This window comes from Mya arenaria, chromosome 9 (assembly GCF_026914265.1).
Source record: "Mya arenaria isolate MELC-2E11 chromosome 9, ASM2691426v1".
Classification (NCBI taxonomy): Eukaryota; Metazoa; Mollusca; class Bivalvia; order Myida; family Myidae; genus Mya; species Mya arenaria.
Window position 1 is genome coordinate 59,732,458 of NC_069130.1, and position 12,902 is coordinate 59,745,359.

A 12,902-nucleotide genomic window follows, 5' to 3' on the forward strand; every position below is an offset into this window, starting at 1 on the left:
TTGAGCATTAAGTACTTGGGGTCATTTGTGGTCAGTTTCTCATGTGTCATCTGTCAACATTTCTAGCAGCCACTCTTTGATACCAATGAACTAGTAAAGCCAATATAACGTTCAACCAGTAACATAAAGTTATTATATCAATTTTTTTCTGCTTTAATTTCAATGTTAAGTTATGCAATAATTTGCCAAAAGACCACCATTTTGTTGCCAAAAAACCACCATTTTGTTTTGCATATTTAGAAATTTTGGAACATCAGGCAAACAACAAAAATAGCATAGAGGCAACAAATGGTTATCTATATACAATGTCCAACTTAAATTGAAATAAGAGTTAATAGTAGAATCTGAGTGTACTGTAAAAATAACCGGCCAATGGTTAGGTGCCTAATAAACGTTGTTTTTTCATATGTAGCTCATGGATTTGTTTGTGTGGCATGTAAACCCTGAAATACTGCACAAACACTCATGAAAGTTCCTTTATTATGGTCAGTATGACTATTGTGCCCCTGTCATTCTTTTACAAATTTAACGCAGGTAAGTTCAATGTCCCTGTCTCAATTGCAAAAACATTTTTTGCCTCAGACATGTTGTGTCGCCTGTAGCACCAATAGTATTGCATCTACACCAAAGAAACTTCATAGAAATGTTGGTCGGCATGAGCTTTCGTGCAACTGCCATTTATTCACATGTATTTTGGTCTAACAAGAGAAATGGACTTGGACTTAGTTAAACGTGATCTGAACGATATTGTGGCGCATTTAGCACCCAAAATATTGCACCTACACTCCTGAAGTTTCTGAGTTGCGCACATATTATTCAATCATGCCTGGTTCCCAGCAGCGTCTGCGAGTATTCACATGACCATGATAGCTCTAGACCTGTCATTTAACCATATCTGTGTCCCAGCAGCGTGTGTGGGTATTCACATGACTGGGATAGCTTTAAGCCTGGCATTTATTCATTCCTGTGTCCCAGGAGCGTCTGCTGGTATTCACAGGAACGTGATAGCTCTAAGCCTGTCATTTAATCATGCATGGGTCGCAGCAGCGTCTGCGGGTATTCACATGACTGGGATAGCTCTAAGCCTGTCATTTATTCATGCATGGGTCGCAGCAGCTTCTGCGGGTATTCACATGACTGGGATAGCTCTAAGCCTGTCTTTAATCATGCATGGGTCGCAGCAGCGTCTGCGGGTATTCACACGACTGGGATAGCTCTAAGCCTGTCATTTAAGCATGCCTGGGTCCCAGCAGCGTCTGCGGGTATTCACACGACTGGGATAGCTCTAAGCCTGTCATTTAATCATGCATGGGTCGCAGCAGCGTCTGCGGGTATTCACATGAGTGGGATAGCTCTAAGCCTGTCATTTAATTATGCATGGGTCGCAGCTGCGTCTGCGGGTATTCACATGAGTGGGATAGCTCTAAGCCTGTCATTTAATCATGCCTGGGTCCAAGCAGCGTCTGCGGGTATTCACATGAGTGGGATAGCTCTAAGCCTGTCATTTAATCATGCCTGGGTCCCAGCAGCGTCTGCGGGTATTCACATGAGTGGGATAGCTCTAAGCCTGTCATTTAATCATGCCTGGGTCCAAGCAGCGTCTGCGGGTATTCACATGAGTGGGATAGCTCTAAGCCTGTCATTTAATCATGCCTGGGTCCAAGCAGCGTCTGTGGGTATTCACATGAGTGGGATAGCTCTAAGCCTGTCATTTAATCATGCCTGGGTCCAAGCAGCGTCTGCGGGTATTCACATGAGTGGGATAGCTCTAAGCCTGTCATTTAATCATGCCTGGGTCCAAGCAGCGTCTGCGGGTATTCACACGACTGGGATAGCTCTAAGCCTGTCATTTAATCATGCCTGGGTCCAAGCAGCGTCTGCGGGTATTCACACGACTGGGGTAGCTCTAAGCCTGTCATTTAATTATGCATGGGTCCAAACAGCGTCTGCGGGTATTCACATGAGTGGGATAGCTCTAAGCCTGTCATTTAATCATGCCTGGGTCCAAGCAGCGTCTGCGGGTATTCACATGACTGGGATAGCTCTAAGCCTGTCATTTAATCATGCCTGGGTCCAAGCAGCGTCTGCGGGTATTCACATGAGTGGGATAGCTCTAAGCCTGTCATTTAATCATGCCTGGGTCCCTGCAGCGTCTGCAGGTATTCACAGGACTTGGCGATCGCGCATTAAAATCACACATAGGAGAAACACCTTATTCATTCACTTCAACAACCACCAGACGAAAATACCGCCCCCCCCCCCCATAAAACAACACCAACACACACACATAGAACATTAGAAAGTATTGCTGTACGAGCTAACGAGTACCCGGGTACCAGTACAAGCCAAAAGTCGGATGCTAAATAATTGTCGACACTCAACAGGGAGAACACAAAACTCTCTGTCAAAGGGATGAGGTTTAAATTTTATAGGCATGGTTTGCCGTGTGTGTCAAAGTTGTTTCGTGTCGTACAAATACGCGTTTAGTCTAGGACATGTCCCCCGGTAAGCTAAAAGTCTCAGTTATGTATGAAGGGTTTGAGCATTGAATATCGTGCCATTGTTAGGGTGATTGTTTTCAAAACACAAAAAGTCAAGGTATACTTTTATGTCGTTAGAGGCAGTCATACCAATACAACACATAAGAAACACATATATGTTCATGTATGACGGTATTCACATCAAACTTGGTACCCATTTAACAGTATTTTCATGAAGAGCATTACGCATTTATGAAGCAAGTCCAGTATATTTGGCTAGTATATTTGTTCTTTGTGCTACATGATGAACATACAACAACTTTTGACCATTATTTAACCATTATCATAGCAAGTCAAGTCATCATTGTTTGCCTCCATGCACTAGAAAATATGTATAAATGACCATCTGTCGGGGGCATTTGTAATGTTTTGGACATATCATAAGTTATTCATTGACTATTGAGTTTCATCGTGTTTGTGTATGATCTATAAATATATTGAGACTTGTAAGCTTTTGATTTATGCATTATGATTTTCTTATAAGTATATTTGACCATCATATTTACTCTAAAAAGTGATTATAAGTATTTTCCATGGCCGAAAGTGTAAGATAGGTTCATTCCGACCCGAGCGTAGGGTGTTTTGCGGAAACGAGGTTTACCGAGCGGCTATGGTAGATGCTTTTTCTCCCACCTCAGTTAAACAAAATTAAGTAAAAATGTATATTTTGCTGGAACTCTTTTGTGCTTAGTAACTAGCTAGTCTAATGAAATACGCATTTAAAATGTGGAATACCCAAATTATTACTAAGGTATGGAGTAACAATCAATTGAATATTAAACCCTATCTGGAACTGTGATTTGATAAACAATGCGCTGTCACGGCTATAGCATATAGGTATTTTTTGTAGTAAAATATACTCTACACATCAAATATGATTCGTAATTAATTTACTATCAGAGTATGCATCAAATGCATCCAACAAAATACACAAAAAGGCAATTATTTGGCCCATTTGCTTTCATTTATTGTTATTGCATGTCAACGTCATATATACAGCAATTGCCTTTCCCAACCCAATAAGAACACCTAATAGAAGTGATTTGTATTAAAATAATGAAAATATTGTGTTAAATAAGGTAAAAAAATGTAAAAATATGCCGATATTTAGGACAAAAAAGACAGAAAATCTTCCCGGTACCAATATACCACTTTTTTGAGGATGCTTTTCAGTAACATCTGGTAAGTATTTTATTCTTGTCTGTTGAATAATGTTTGCAAGAAATGTTAATTAAAACAATAATATATCTAAAATGATTGCATTTCGTTCGTAATATACTTAAATTTTCGGTAATTGCGCAAGGTGATAACGTTACGGTAATCTGTCCTCGAATTGTTGTGTAACATTAGCAGACATGATCCACTGCTAACTGTTTTAAGCCTAAACACACCTTTATTAAATCACTGAAAACAAAGACTACATGTCGGATAAAAACAGTATTGCATGTAACAAGAAATTGGTCATTCCCGATCATAAAGTTTTTTAGGTCTAAAAATGTGTTAATGTTACTCAAAATCGATTCTGTCCCATTTTAGCATGACGATAGCACCTTTTCTATTCGTGAATAATTTACACCGACTGAGGGTTAACATCCGGGTAGCGATTACTTTTATATTGGACTGGTTCACAGTTGACATTGAAATGATAAAAATAGTGGTGAATACCGTTGATAAAAACTTAATCCAAGTTTGGCTCATTCTGTCCTTCGATGTAACGTTAACATTATGTCACGCTAGCATTAAGACAAGCGCTTAATAAAGCAAGAACATCGTTGAAATTTGATGACTTTCCCAGAGTCAATTATTCGAACATAACAATGTCGTCCGTAAACTATCGTTTGTAAGTATTCATTCATTAGGTACGTAGTTTATATTGAATTCATACCGCTTTTGTGTTTGATATCGTTATTTATTGGACAGAATTAAGAATTTTTGTGATTATCAATTGACCGTGTTTATCAATCATTTATATAGTTTGTTTTATACTGTATCAAGCTCAAACAGTCTGTGGTAGGACTGTATTTTAATTTGTTGTGAAACATTCTGTCCAACTGCTAATGTGACATACTGCTAATGTTACTCATTCTGTTTTGTGGTAACACTAGCACATACTCGCAATTAGCAATTTATAATATATATGTTTAATATCAAAGGTAATGATAATTGCACCATACTAGAGACATTTATATTACCACAACAAAACATTTATGTTTATAGCTTATCTGATCTGATATAAAAAGAAAACCTATGTTTGCAGAAAACATTTTCTGTCTTGTTGTCCAATTAGGGTTTGTTTCAATAAATTTATTTGAGAAAAACGAAACAATCTTTATTTTTTGTCTGTACAATCTGTTTTATAGATAAATGAACCATTTAGTGCAAGACAAAATACTTCTTTGGATCAAAATATTAAAAAAAAACAAGTTTTTACCGGCAATATTGTAACACTAGCACAAATGGTATGGTGATACAAAATTCTTTTTTTTATAAAAATGCATGAATAAATCATTGCAAATGTTCTAAAATATGATAGATAAGAAATTGCTGTAAAAGATTATGTTGAAATCACAAATCTGCAATAAATTTTAAAAATCAATATTCGCCGGGAACTTTTTGGTCACCAAAACGTGAAATCTGCCGTATGTTTATGGTGTGGTTTATAATAATGATAAAACGATTATCGATTATAATCAATAAATCGTCGCTGCAATGCTATGTCGGCGTCAATCGATAGTTGTTGTTTAAAATCGATGTCGCTAATGTTATTTCCGGTAACTACGATTTTTTTGCTTTGTAGTAGAAGTCGAGTATATGTCATTTTTTCTTTCCGGTAAATTCTTATTGAATTCATTTTAACGAGGGAGGTCAATCTCTTACACAAATGCGGTGAATGTTAACTCTTTTGCTTAAAAACTTACAAACTCTCCCAATGTTACAAAACTAAAACCTTCTTCAATAACCTGTCTCTTCATGTGTTGTCTTGGGTTCGGTCTTACCTGCAAACACATGGGATCTCGGCGCGATGCATTCTGTCTGAAACCTTTTTTGGTATCGTTTGTAATTAACTAAATATTTTTTTTGTAAAATTTTTGACATTAAGATAATCTAATGAAATGTTCAATATAACAGGTTATTGAATGTTAAAGGGGCTGTACCCCGTATGATAAAATAGCGGGGAAAAAAAGAAAATTGTCGAAAACTGACATAAACTTGGCATCGATGTGTACAATGCATTAAAACTTACTAACTGAAGTACCACATAGTTTACAATTTATTTAATTTAGCAGTTATTTCGTATTTTTCCATTAAAAAAGATTACTGGGTATGTCTAACAGGTAGAATTCATTACTTATGCGTGATTAGCTAGTCGGTGTTATCACGTGATATTACCGAGGTAGGTGTATAGCTTAATTACGTCACTCTATTAGAGTAAGCCTTCATAACTCAGTGGATACGACGCTGGTCTGCAATTTTAGAGACACGGGTTCAAACCCGGTCTACGACACATTTTTTTTTTACATTTTGGTTCTTTTTTTACAATTATGGTATCAAAGCGTAACACATTCTATTAGATAATTGTCCTGAGATTCGTTACAGAAAAAACCTTTTTTGGTGTCAATCTGGTGTACAGTCCCTTTAAGCTGGTTCACAAATATTTAATATGCTTTTACATACTTAAAATGCTACGATAATTAACTTACTTGGTGCGGTTTGCATCATTTTGCAATTGATCTGCAATTATTAAGTATGTGTTGTGTTATGTTTTTTCGTTAAGTTATTAAAGACAGAAAAAGGTTATGAAAATTTACTTACTGTTGCAAACAAAACATGACTATAGCATCACACGTACTGATTCCATGTTTATCCATATACATGATCATGATGATACTATTTATAAAGAATGTATTCCTTACTGATATTCTGACCTTTCGATTATTGTCCGATAGTTATTTGAACTACTTGGTCCGATTCGATTCGATTATCGATAGCAAATGGAGTCCGATTTTCAAACATAAGTTTATAAATATGAATGTGCAACAGGCTTAAGACTCTGGGCTGAATTTACTAAGACAAACTGAGGAATATTTCGGCTTTACATGACTATACTCACAAATCGTAGCAGACCGAATGTCTGCCAATACTTGAAGCGCTTTGAAATTAATTGTAAAGGGTATAATATGCATTAAGTAATGGTTAAATGTTGTAAATATGTTTCGTTGCGATGAAGTAGCATACAAATTTATTTTGTTCAATCTAACACTTATTGAAAACATGTCAAGTAAGACCCGCTTGGAAAGAAGCCTGAAATATGATTTTGACTCAGTTTTTTTCAATAGATATCAATGACCTTGTCTGCGATTAGCGAGGTCGTTACCCATCTGAATTCAGGTCTCCAGAACTGATGTCAAGGATCTTGCCTGAGGTGAGCCAATCACCAACCTCATCGAGTCCTTTGACGATTATTGTACTTGAAAGACTCGAGTTAATTATACAGGGATTCATAACAAATGTCAAAATGATTAAAAGGTTGTCACAATCTCATTAAAATCTGATCCTTTATACACGCTTCACGGCGTTATGCTATGTTCATAATGTAATATTTACACCTCAACTTCCATTCCTTAAATGAACTGCCTTTCGGCAATTGCGTTTATCAATCGATGAACGCAACATCTTCGGATATGTTCGGATCGCAATTCATCGCATAACAATATACATGAAAACTATTGATCTGGTTATTGTTTGTATTGTGTCAGCTGGTCCCGTAAAATATAAATCAACATTTTAGAAAGTGTTAATTTATTAAATTTTAAATGTATTGTTGCCATAAGTGTTTCAATTTTACGTTTAAAACTAATTTCAAGTGGTTGATCTTTTCCCGCGTTATTGTGACGTCATTTGAAAAAAAACGTTTCCGGTCACACTCGGGTCGTTCTATTTACAGAATGGGTAAGAAAGGATAACCGAAAGGTTTTCTTTTGTCACCTCACTCCACTAATTTATTTTCAATTATAACAAAAGCAAATTTTAGAGCAAATCAATTTTATAACTAAATTGAGTCGTACTGGTTTTGAAACATACTTATTACTTGGCGTGTTAACAAAAAATTTCCCAGAATATGTTTAACCCAGAGTCGAAGTTGATCAATGTAAGAACGTTTCAGTGATTGTTGTGTCTTTTAGAAGTACTAGTAATCGAATTAATTGTGGACGCCGAATAGACAGACAATAGACATCCGAAGATATCACCTTTATCAACTGCATGTAACGGTGAGCTGAAGTCTCAGTAAGGTACGTGAGTCTCAAATATTTGAATCAAATATGCCCTTGGCCCCCATACTATTTTGGTATATATTTTAGGGTTATATTTGCAGAAGGAAATGTAAAAGTTAGACCGCAAATAATATAATATGCTTGACAAACTGTAGGTCATGTCACGTTCTTTTCGTTGATAAAAAGTATCTATGAAGTTATTAGTAAACAGCAAGTATTATATTTTGAAATAACTCAAATATTGTTTGGGTTTACCAAAATCAAAATTGAATATTATTGTTAATGTAGCTATGAAAGAAACTAGCTTATTTGATGGTCGGAGTAATAAGAGTCGTAGTATAACGTCACACCTTTCTCGCGTGTGTTTGTGGCGCCATGTTGCCGTACAGCGGTGATGGTTGGTACGGTGGAGGTGGGTCATGAATTTCCACCTTCCCGTCTGAATGATAATTCTTACACAGCCTGACAGGGTGATGAAAAAGAACAAAACAACCAAAGCAAAGACTGATAAAAATACTTTCCTGAAAAAGCAAATCCATATTAAGGCATTTGAATAAACTTACCATTTGTAGTACGGAAATACATCAGACTTTGATTATACTAGTTCTAGCTACTTTTGCATAAGATATGCGATGTTTAAGTCAATACTAATTTATGATTTTTAAATAACAAAAACAACCCATTGATTTGATTCGAGATGCTCAACATTCACACTGGGAAACACAGTTTCTTTTTTATCCAGTAGAGTATTTAAAAAAAAGAAGAAGCTTTTTTTTAAAAAGGAACCCTGTTTTGAAATTTTCGAAACTTACACTGTTCTCTTTAAGATGATGAGGGTAACAATCGCCACTAGAAGTCACACAACCAATCAGTGCACCAATCAAAAGGTTGTGTGAGTTTCTGGAATGCGAAGATGTTGTCGTCTTTTGGACTGGGGTTGTGTGTTCTTTACATGGAAGATTCGACTCTGATAAGGAGATATATTTATACCACAAATGTTTCATCAGACCTGAGTTATGTAAACGGTACCATTCGCTCACGAAAGCTAACTTGTTAGATTTGGTTTACCGCTTGCAGTGGATGCGCTGCAATATTATCTGGCTTTGAGTTAGAGCTTAAATGTATTTCAAATTCATATCAATGACGTTTATTCCATTTGTTGGCTTAAAACGATGTTATTTATCGTTTTTCAGAAACAGACATTGATATACGTAAATGAAAAATCAATAAACACACATGTACAATCTGGAAAAAATAAAAAACATGAGAATGGTCTTAATATTTAACAATAAATATTCAAAGAAGATATTGTGTATATGTATTTTGGTTTATCAAGAGTAGTTACCAAAGAAGTACACAGATGAACATATTGGTGTGTAATCCAGATAAAAGACCAGGAAGTCAGTGCAGTTGGTGTGTAATCTAGATAAAAGACCAGGAAGTCAGTGCAGTTGGTGTGCAATCCAGATAAAAGATCAGGAAGTCAGTGCAGTTGGTGTGTAATCCAGATAAAGACCAGGAAGTCAGTGCAGTTGGTGTATAATCCAGACAAAAGACCAGGAAGTCAGTGCAGTTTTAACTTGTACATTTATGGTTCGGTTGCAGCAATTGTCAACCATTTCGATAGACGCGGTCATGTCCTTTGCCTCATCTGATACGCTCGGAAAGGAGCCTGAAATGTGCAATACAAATAAAAGGTAGGCTCGATTGCAATGCTGTACGTTAAAAGTAGAGCATTATAGACACCGGTATATAGTAGGGATGCAAACGAATATTCGAATATTCGATCAAACGTTTGGTATTCGAATGTCAAAATGGGTATTCGAATATTCGAGAAAAAAAGTTCAATAAAGAAAATAAAAAACCGTTTGCCTACAACACAGTTGTTGTTTATAGAGTTCTTTTGTCTTTTTTTACAACGACCCTAATGCCAGAGGTGTGAATGAGACGACAATACACTAAACACACGTCATATGTCATTTAGGGACATATCGTCGGGTACTATAAAAAGTCCCCCCACTTTTACAATAACTGGCTAGTATTCGGCTTTAACACCAATGTGTTGTCTTGGCTAAAAATTAAGCTGTGCAACTTAGCTCAAATCGCCGTGATGATATGAATGACATGTGTTACAATACTGTTTTACATATATGTGCTTAAATTTTTTTTTCATGTTTCGATACAATGTTCGTGCTTTAAAATGTAAATGTACAGTATAGCGTTTTATGATATATTTCCTCTTTTGTTGTACAATAAATGAGTCAAATCCACATATGTTTTTGCTTTATTATTTCACTAGTTCCCGAGTTGATTTGGGCTTTCTATAGTTATATTTAGTCAATTTAGAAGTCAATATCAGAACGAGGCTGCTTGTCATGCGGAAAGACTCTCCATTGGCGCAAAACGCTATTTGACTAGGAATCCATATAATTTCACATTGTTTACAGAAATAAAGACAGCGGAATTGAAATTATTTGATTGTGTTGTTTGTATGTTTATAATGTATTGTGTGTTTTTTCTTCCTGAAAATGGAGAATTTCAAAGGCTCATTTCGGGAAATCAGGGTCCGCTGTGCGTACTAGCTACGACAAAGTTGGGTAAAAATGCCCCGGCTATTACTTTGGGGACTATTAATAATAGTAGTTTACCACATCTTCTGAAATAAGTATTTCGGTCATCGAATATTCGATCGAAAGAATTACCGAATATCAATTTTGCCATTCGTTTGCATCCCTAGTATATAGTAAATCAATGGTAAACGTCTTTGAATGCCCCAGTAATGACTATAATGGCGATAACGACGATTATGCAAAACAAAAAAAAGCTAGTAAGACCCCAAAAATGGTATCAAAATGTTGAATACAATTGAATTAAATGAGACAGATACCATTTATCCATACTGGATAGATAACTCCACAGTCTCCTCTATCTGGACATTTATTAAAAATAGTAGCGTTAGGTGCAGAATACCAGTCTTGCTGCAAAGAGTAATCGCACTGTTGTCCTGTTGCAGGTGTGTCGTTAGCATAACAATGGGCATTTCTATACCCCAAATAGGAATAATCTGTAATATATTTGTGTGCTCCTGGCCTGTACGGATCAAATGGGGTAGCTAAAAGAAATTTACAATCTACAATTTAAGCTTTTCAAACGTATACAATGAATGTGGTCGTGGTATTTTAATATTGAAACAATTTATAGCACATCTGTTTTAAAACCTAGTTTAATGTGATTTTATCACAGAACGGTTTTAGATGTGGACCAATCGAGTGATAAAGAAGTTTAAATTTCATGTCAAATATAGATACACTAGAGTCTTGCATTTCCTTCTGCGAATTGTTACGAACCTGCTTAGTATATGTTAACAGACACTGACAGACCGTCAAACATATACACCGACATACCGACATAAGACAATATGGGAATTAATTACAAAAATGAAAACAATGAAAAAGAAATTCATCATTTGACATACCTTCACGAATTCCGAATACAACAAATAAGAACAAAATTTGTGTTCGTTTCATGACGAACAATTTATTCACAATGTGATGGTTTCGTTCTGTTTCGTTATTGATGATATTTATTAACAGAGAGTATTTCCAATTTGGGTTTAACTAAAGAGGTCGTTAAATAAGGTTTTATTAATTGCCGCTTCTTTTACAAAAACAAGCAAAAACTTGAATCTTGCAAAATAGACTTCTGGAAATCATTTTGTTGGTTTAGGTGTATATTGAATGATGCAACCTGTGTTTATTGAATAATGGAACCTGTGTATATTGAATGATGGAACCTGTGTATATTGAATGATGGAACCTGTGTTTATTGAATGATGGAACCTGTGTATATTGAATGATGGAACCTGTGTTGTTTTAGTATTAGAGCACAATTATATTTTATCAAATACTAAAGCAAATAAATGTGATTGGCATAAGTTGACATAGCAAGGCATGTTGCGAAATTAAATTAGCGGTTGTTTGTCTCATATTTCATCGAATATTGCGATCGAAGGTTGACATAGGCTGATTAATATTAAATGCATCTGTTTTCTTTACAATATTTGAATGCATTTCTATAAACGTTTTCAGATATAATTGAAGCAGGCTATCTTAAAAATTTTAATCACATACAAGGTGAGATTTTAAATAAAATAAAACAACTTTATTAAATTAACTGTATTATAAATGAAGTGTCAACGATTTCAGACTCCAAACGATTTTTGTGGCCTGGATTCTTTGCTAGAGAGTAGATGAAACCTGCAAGAAATTACACCATGGTTTTCTAAAACAAGAGGCACATCAGTGCCTGTGCTCCACTGGCCAAAAGGTTCAAGCAAAGACCACCTAACGAACATTTTCGTCAAGTTTCATAGAAATACAATCATCAATTTTTGAGGAGAAGTTATTTAAAAATTTTTTTTACTTTAATAGCTCTGGCTGCCATGTTGTGCAGTGGACCGAAATGATTTGGGCAATTTGAGTAAAGGAGCACCAAACAAACATTTCTGTCAAGTTTTATCGAAAAAAGGTCATCGGTTTCGACGACAAGTCGTATAAAGTTTTTTTTTATTTTTTAGCTCTGGCAGCCATGGTGTGCAGTGGACTGGAACCATTTAACAAATTTTGGTTAATGACCATCCAAGGAACATTTCTGTTAAGTTTCATCAAAATCTGATCATCGGTTTCTGAGAAGATGTTCTTTAAAGGTTTTTCTATTTTTTTGCCCTGGCAGCCATGTTGTGCAGCGGACCGGAACCATTTGAGCAATTTTGGTTAAGGACCACCCAAGGAACAATTCTGTCAGTTTCATCAAAATCTGCCTATCCGTTTCAGAGGAGATGTCGTTTAAAGATTTTGCTATTTTTAGCTGTGGCGGCCATATTGTGCAATGGACCAGAACCATTTGAGCAATTTTAATAAAGGACCACCCAAGGAACATTACTGTCAAGTTTCATCAAAATCTGCCGAACCGTTTCAGAGGAGATGTCGTTTAAAGATTTTGCTATTTTTAGCTCTGGCGGCCATATTGTGCAATGGACCGGAACCATTTGAGCAATTTTGGTAAAGGACCATCCAAGGAACATTTCTGT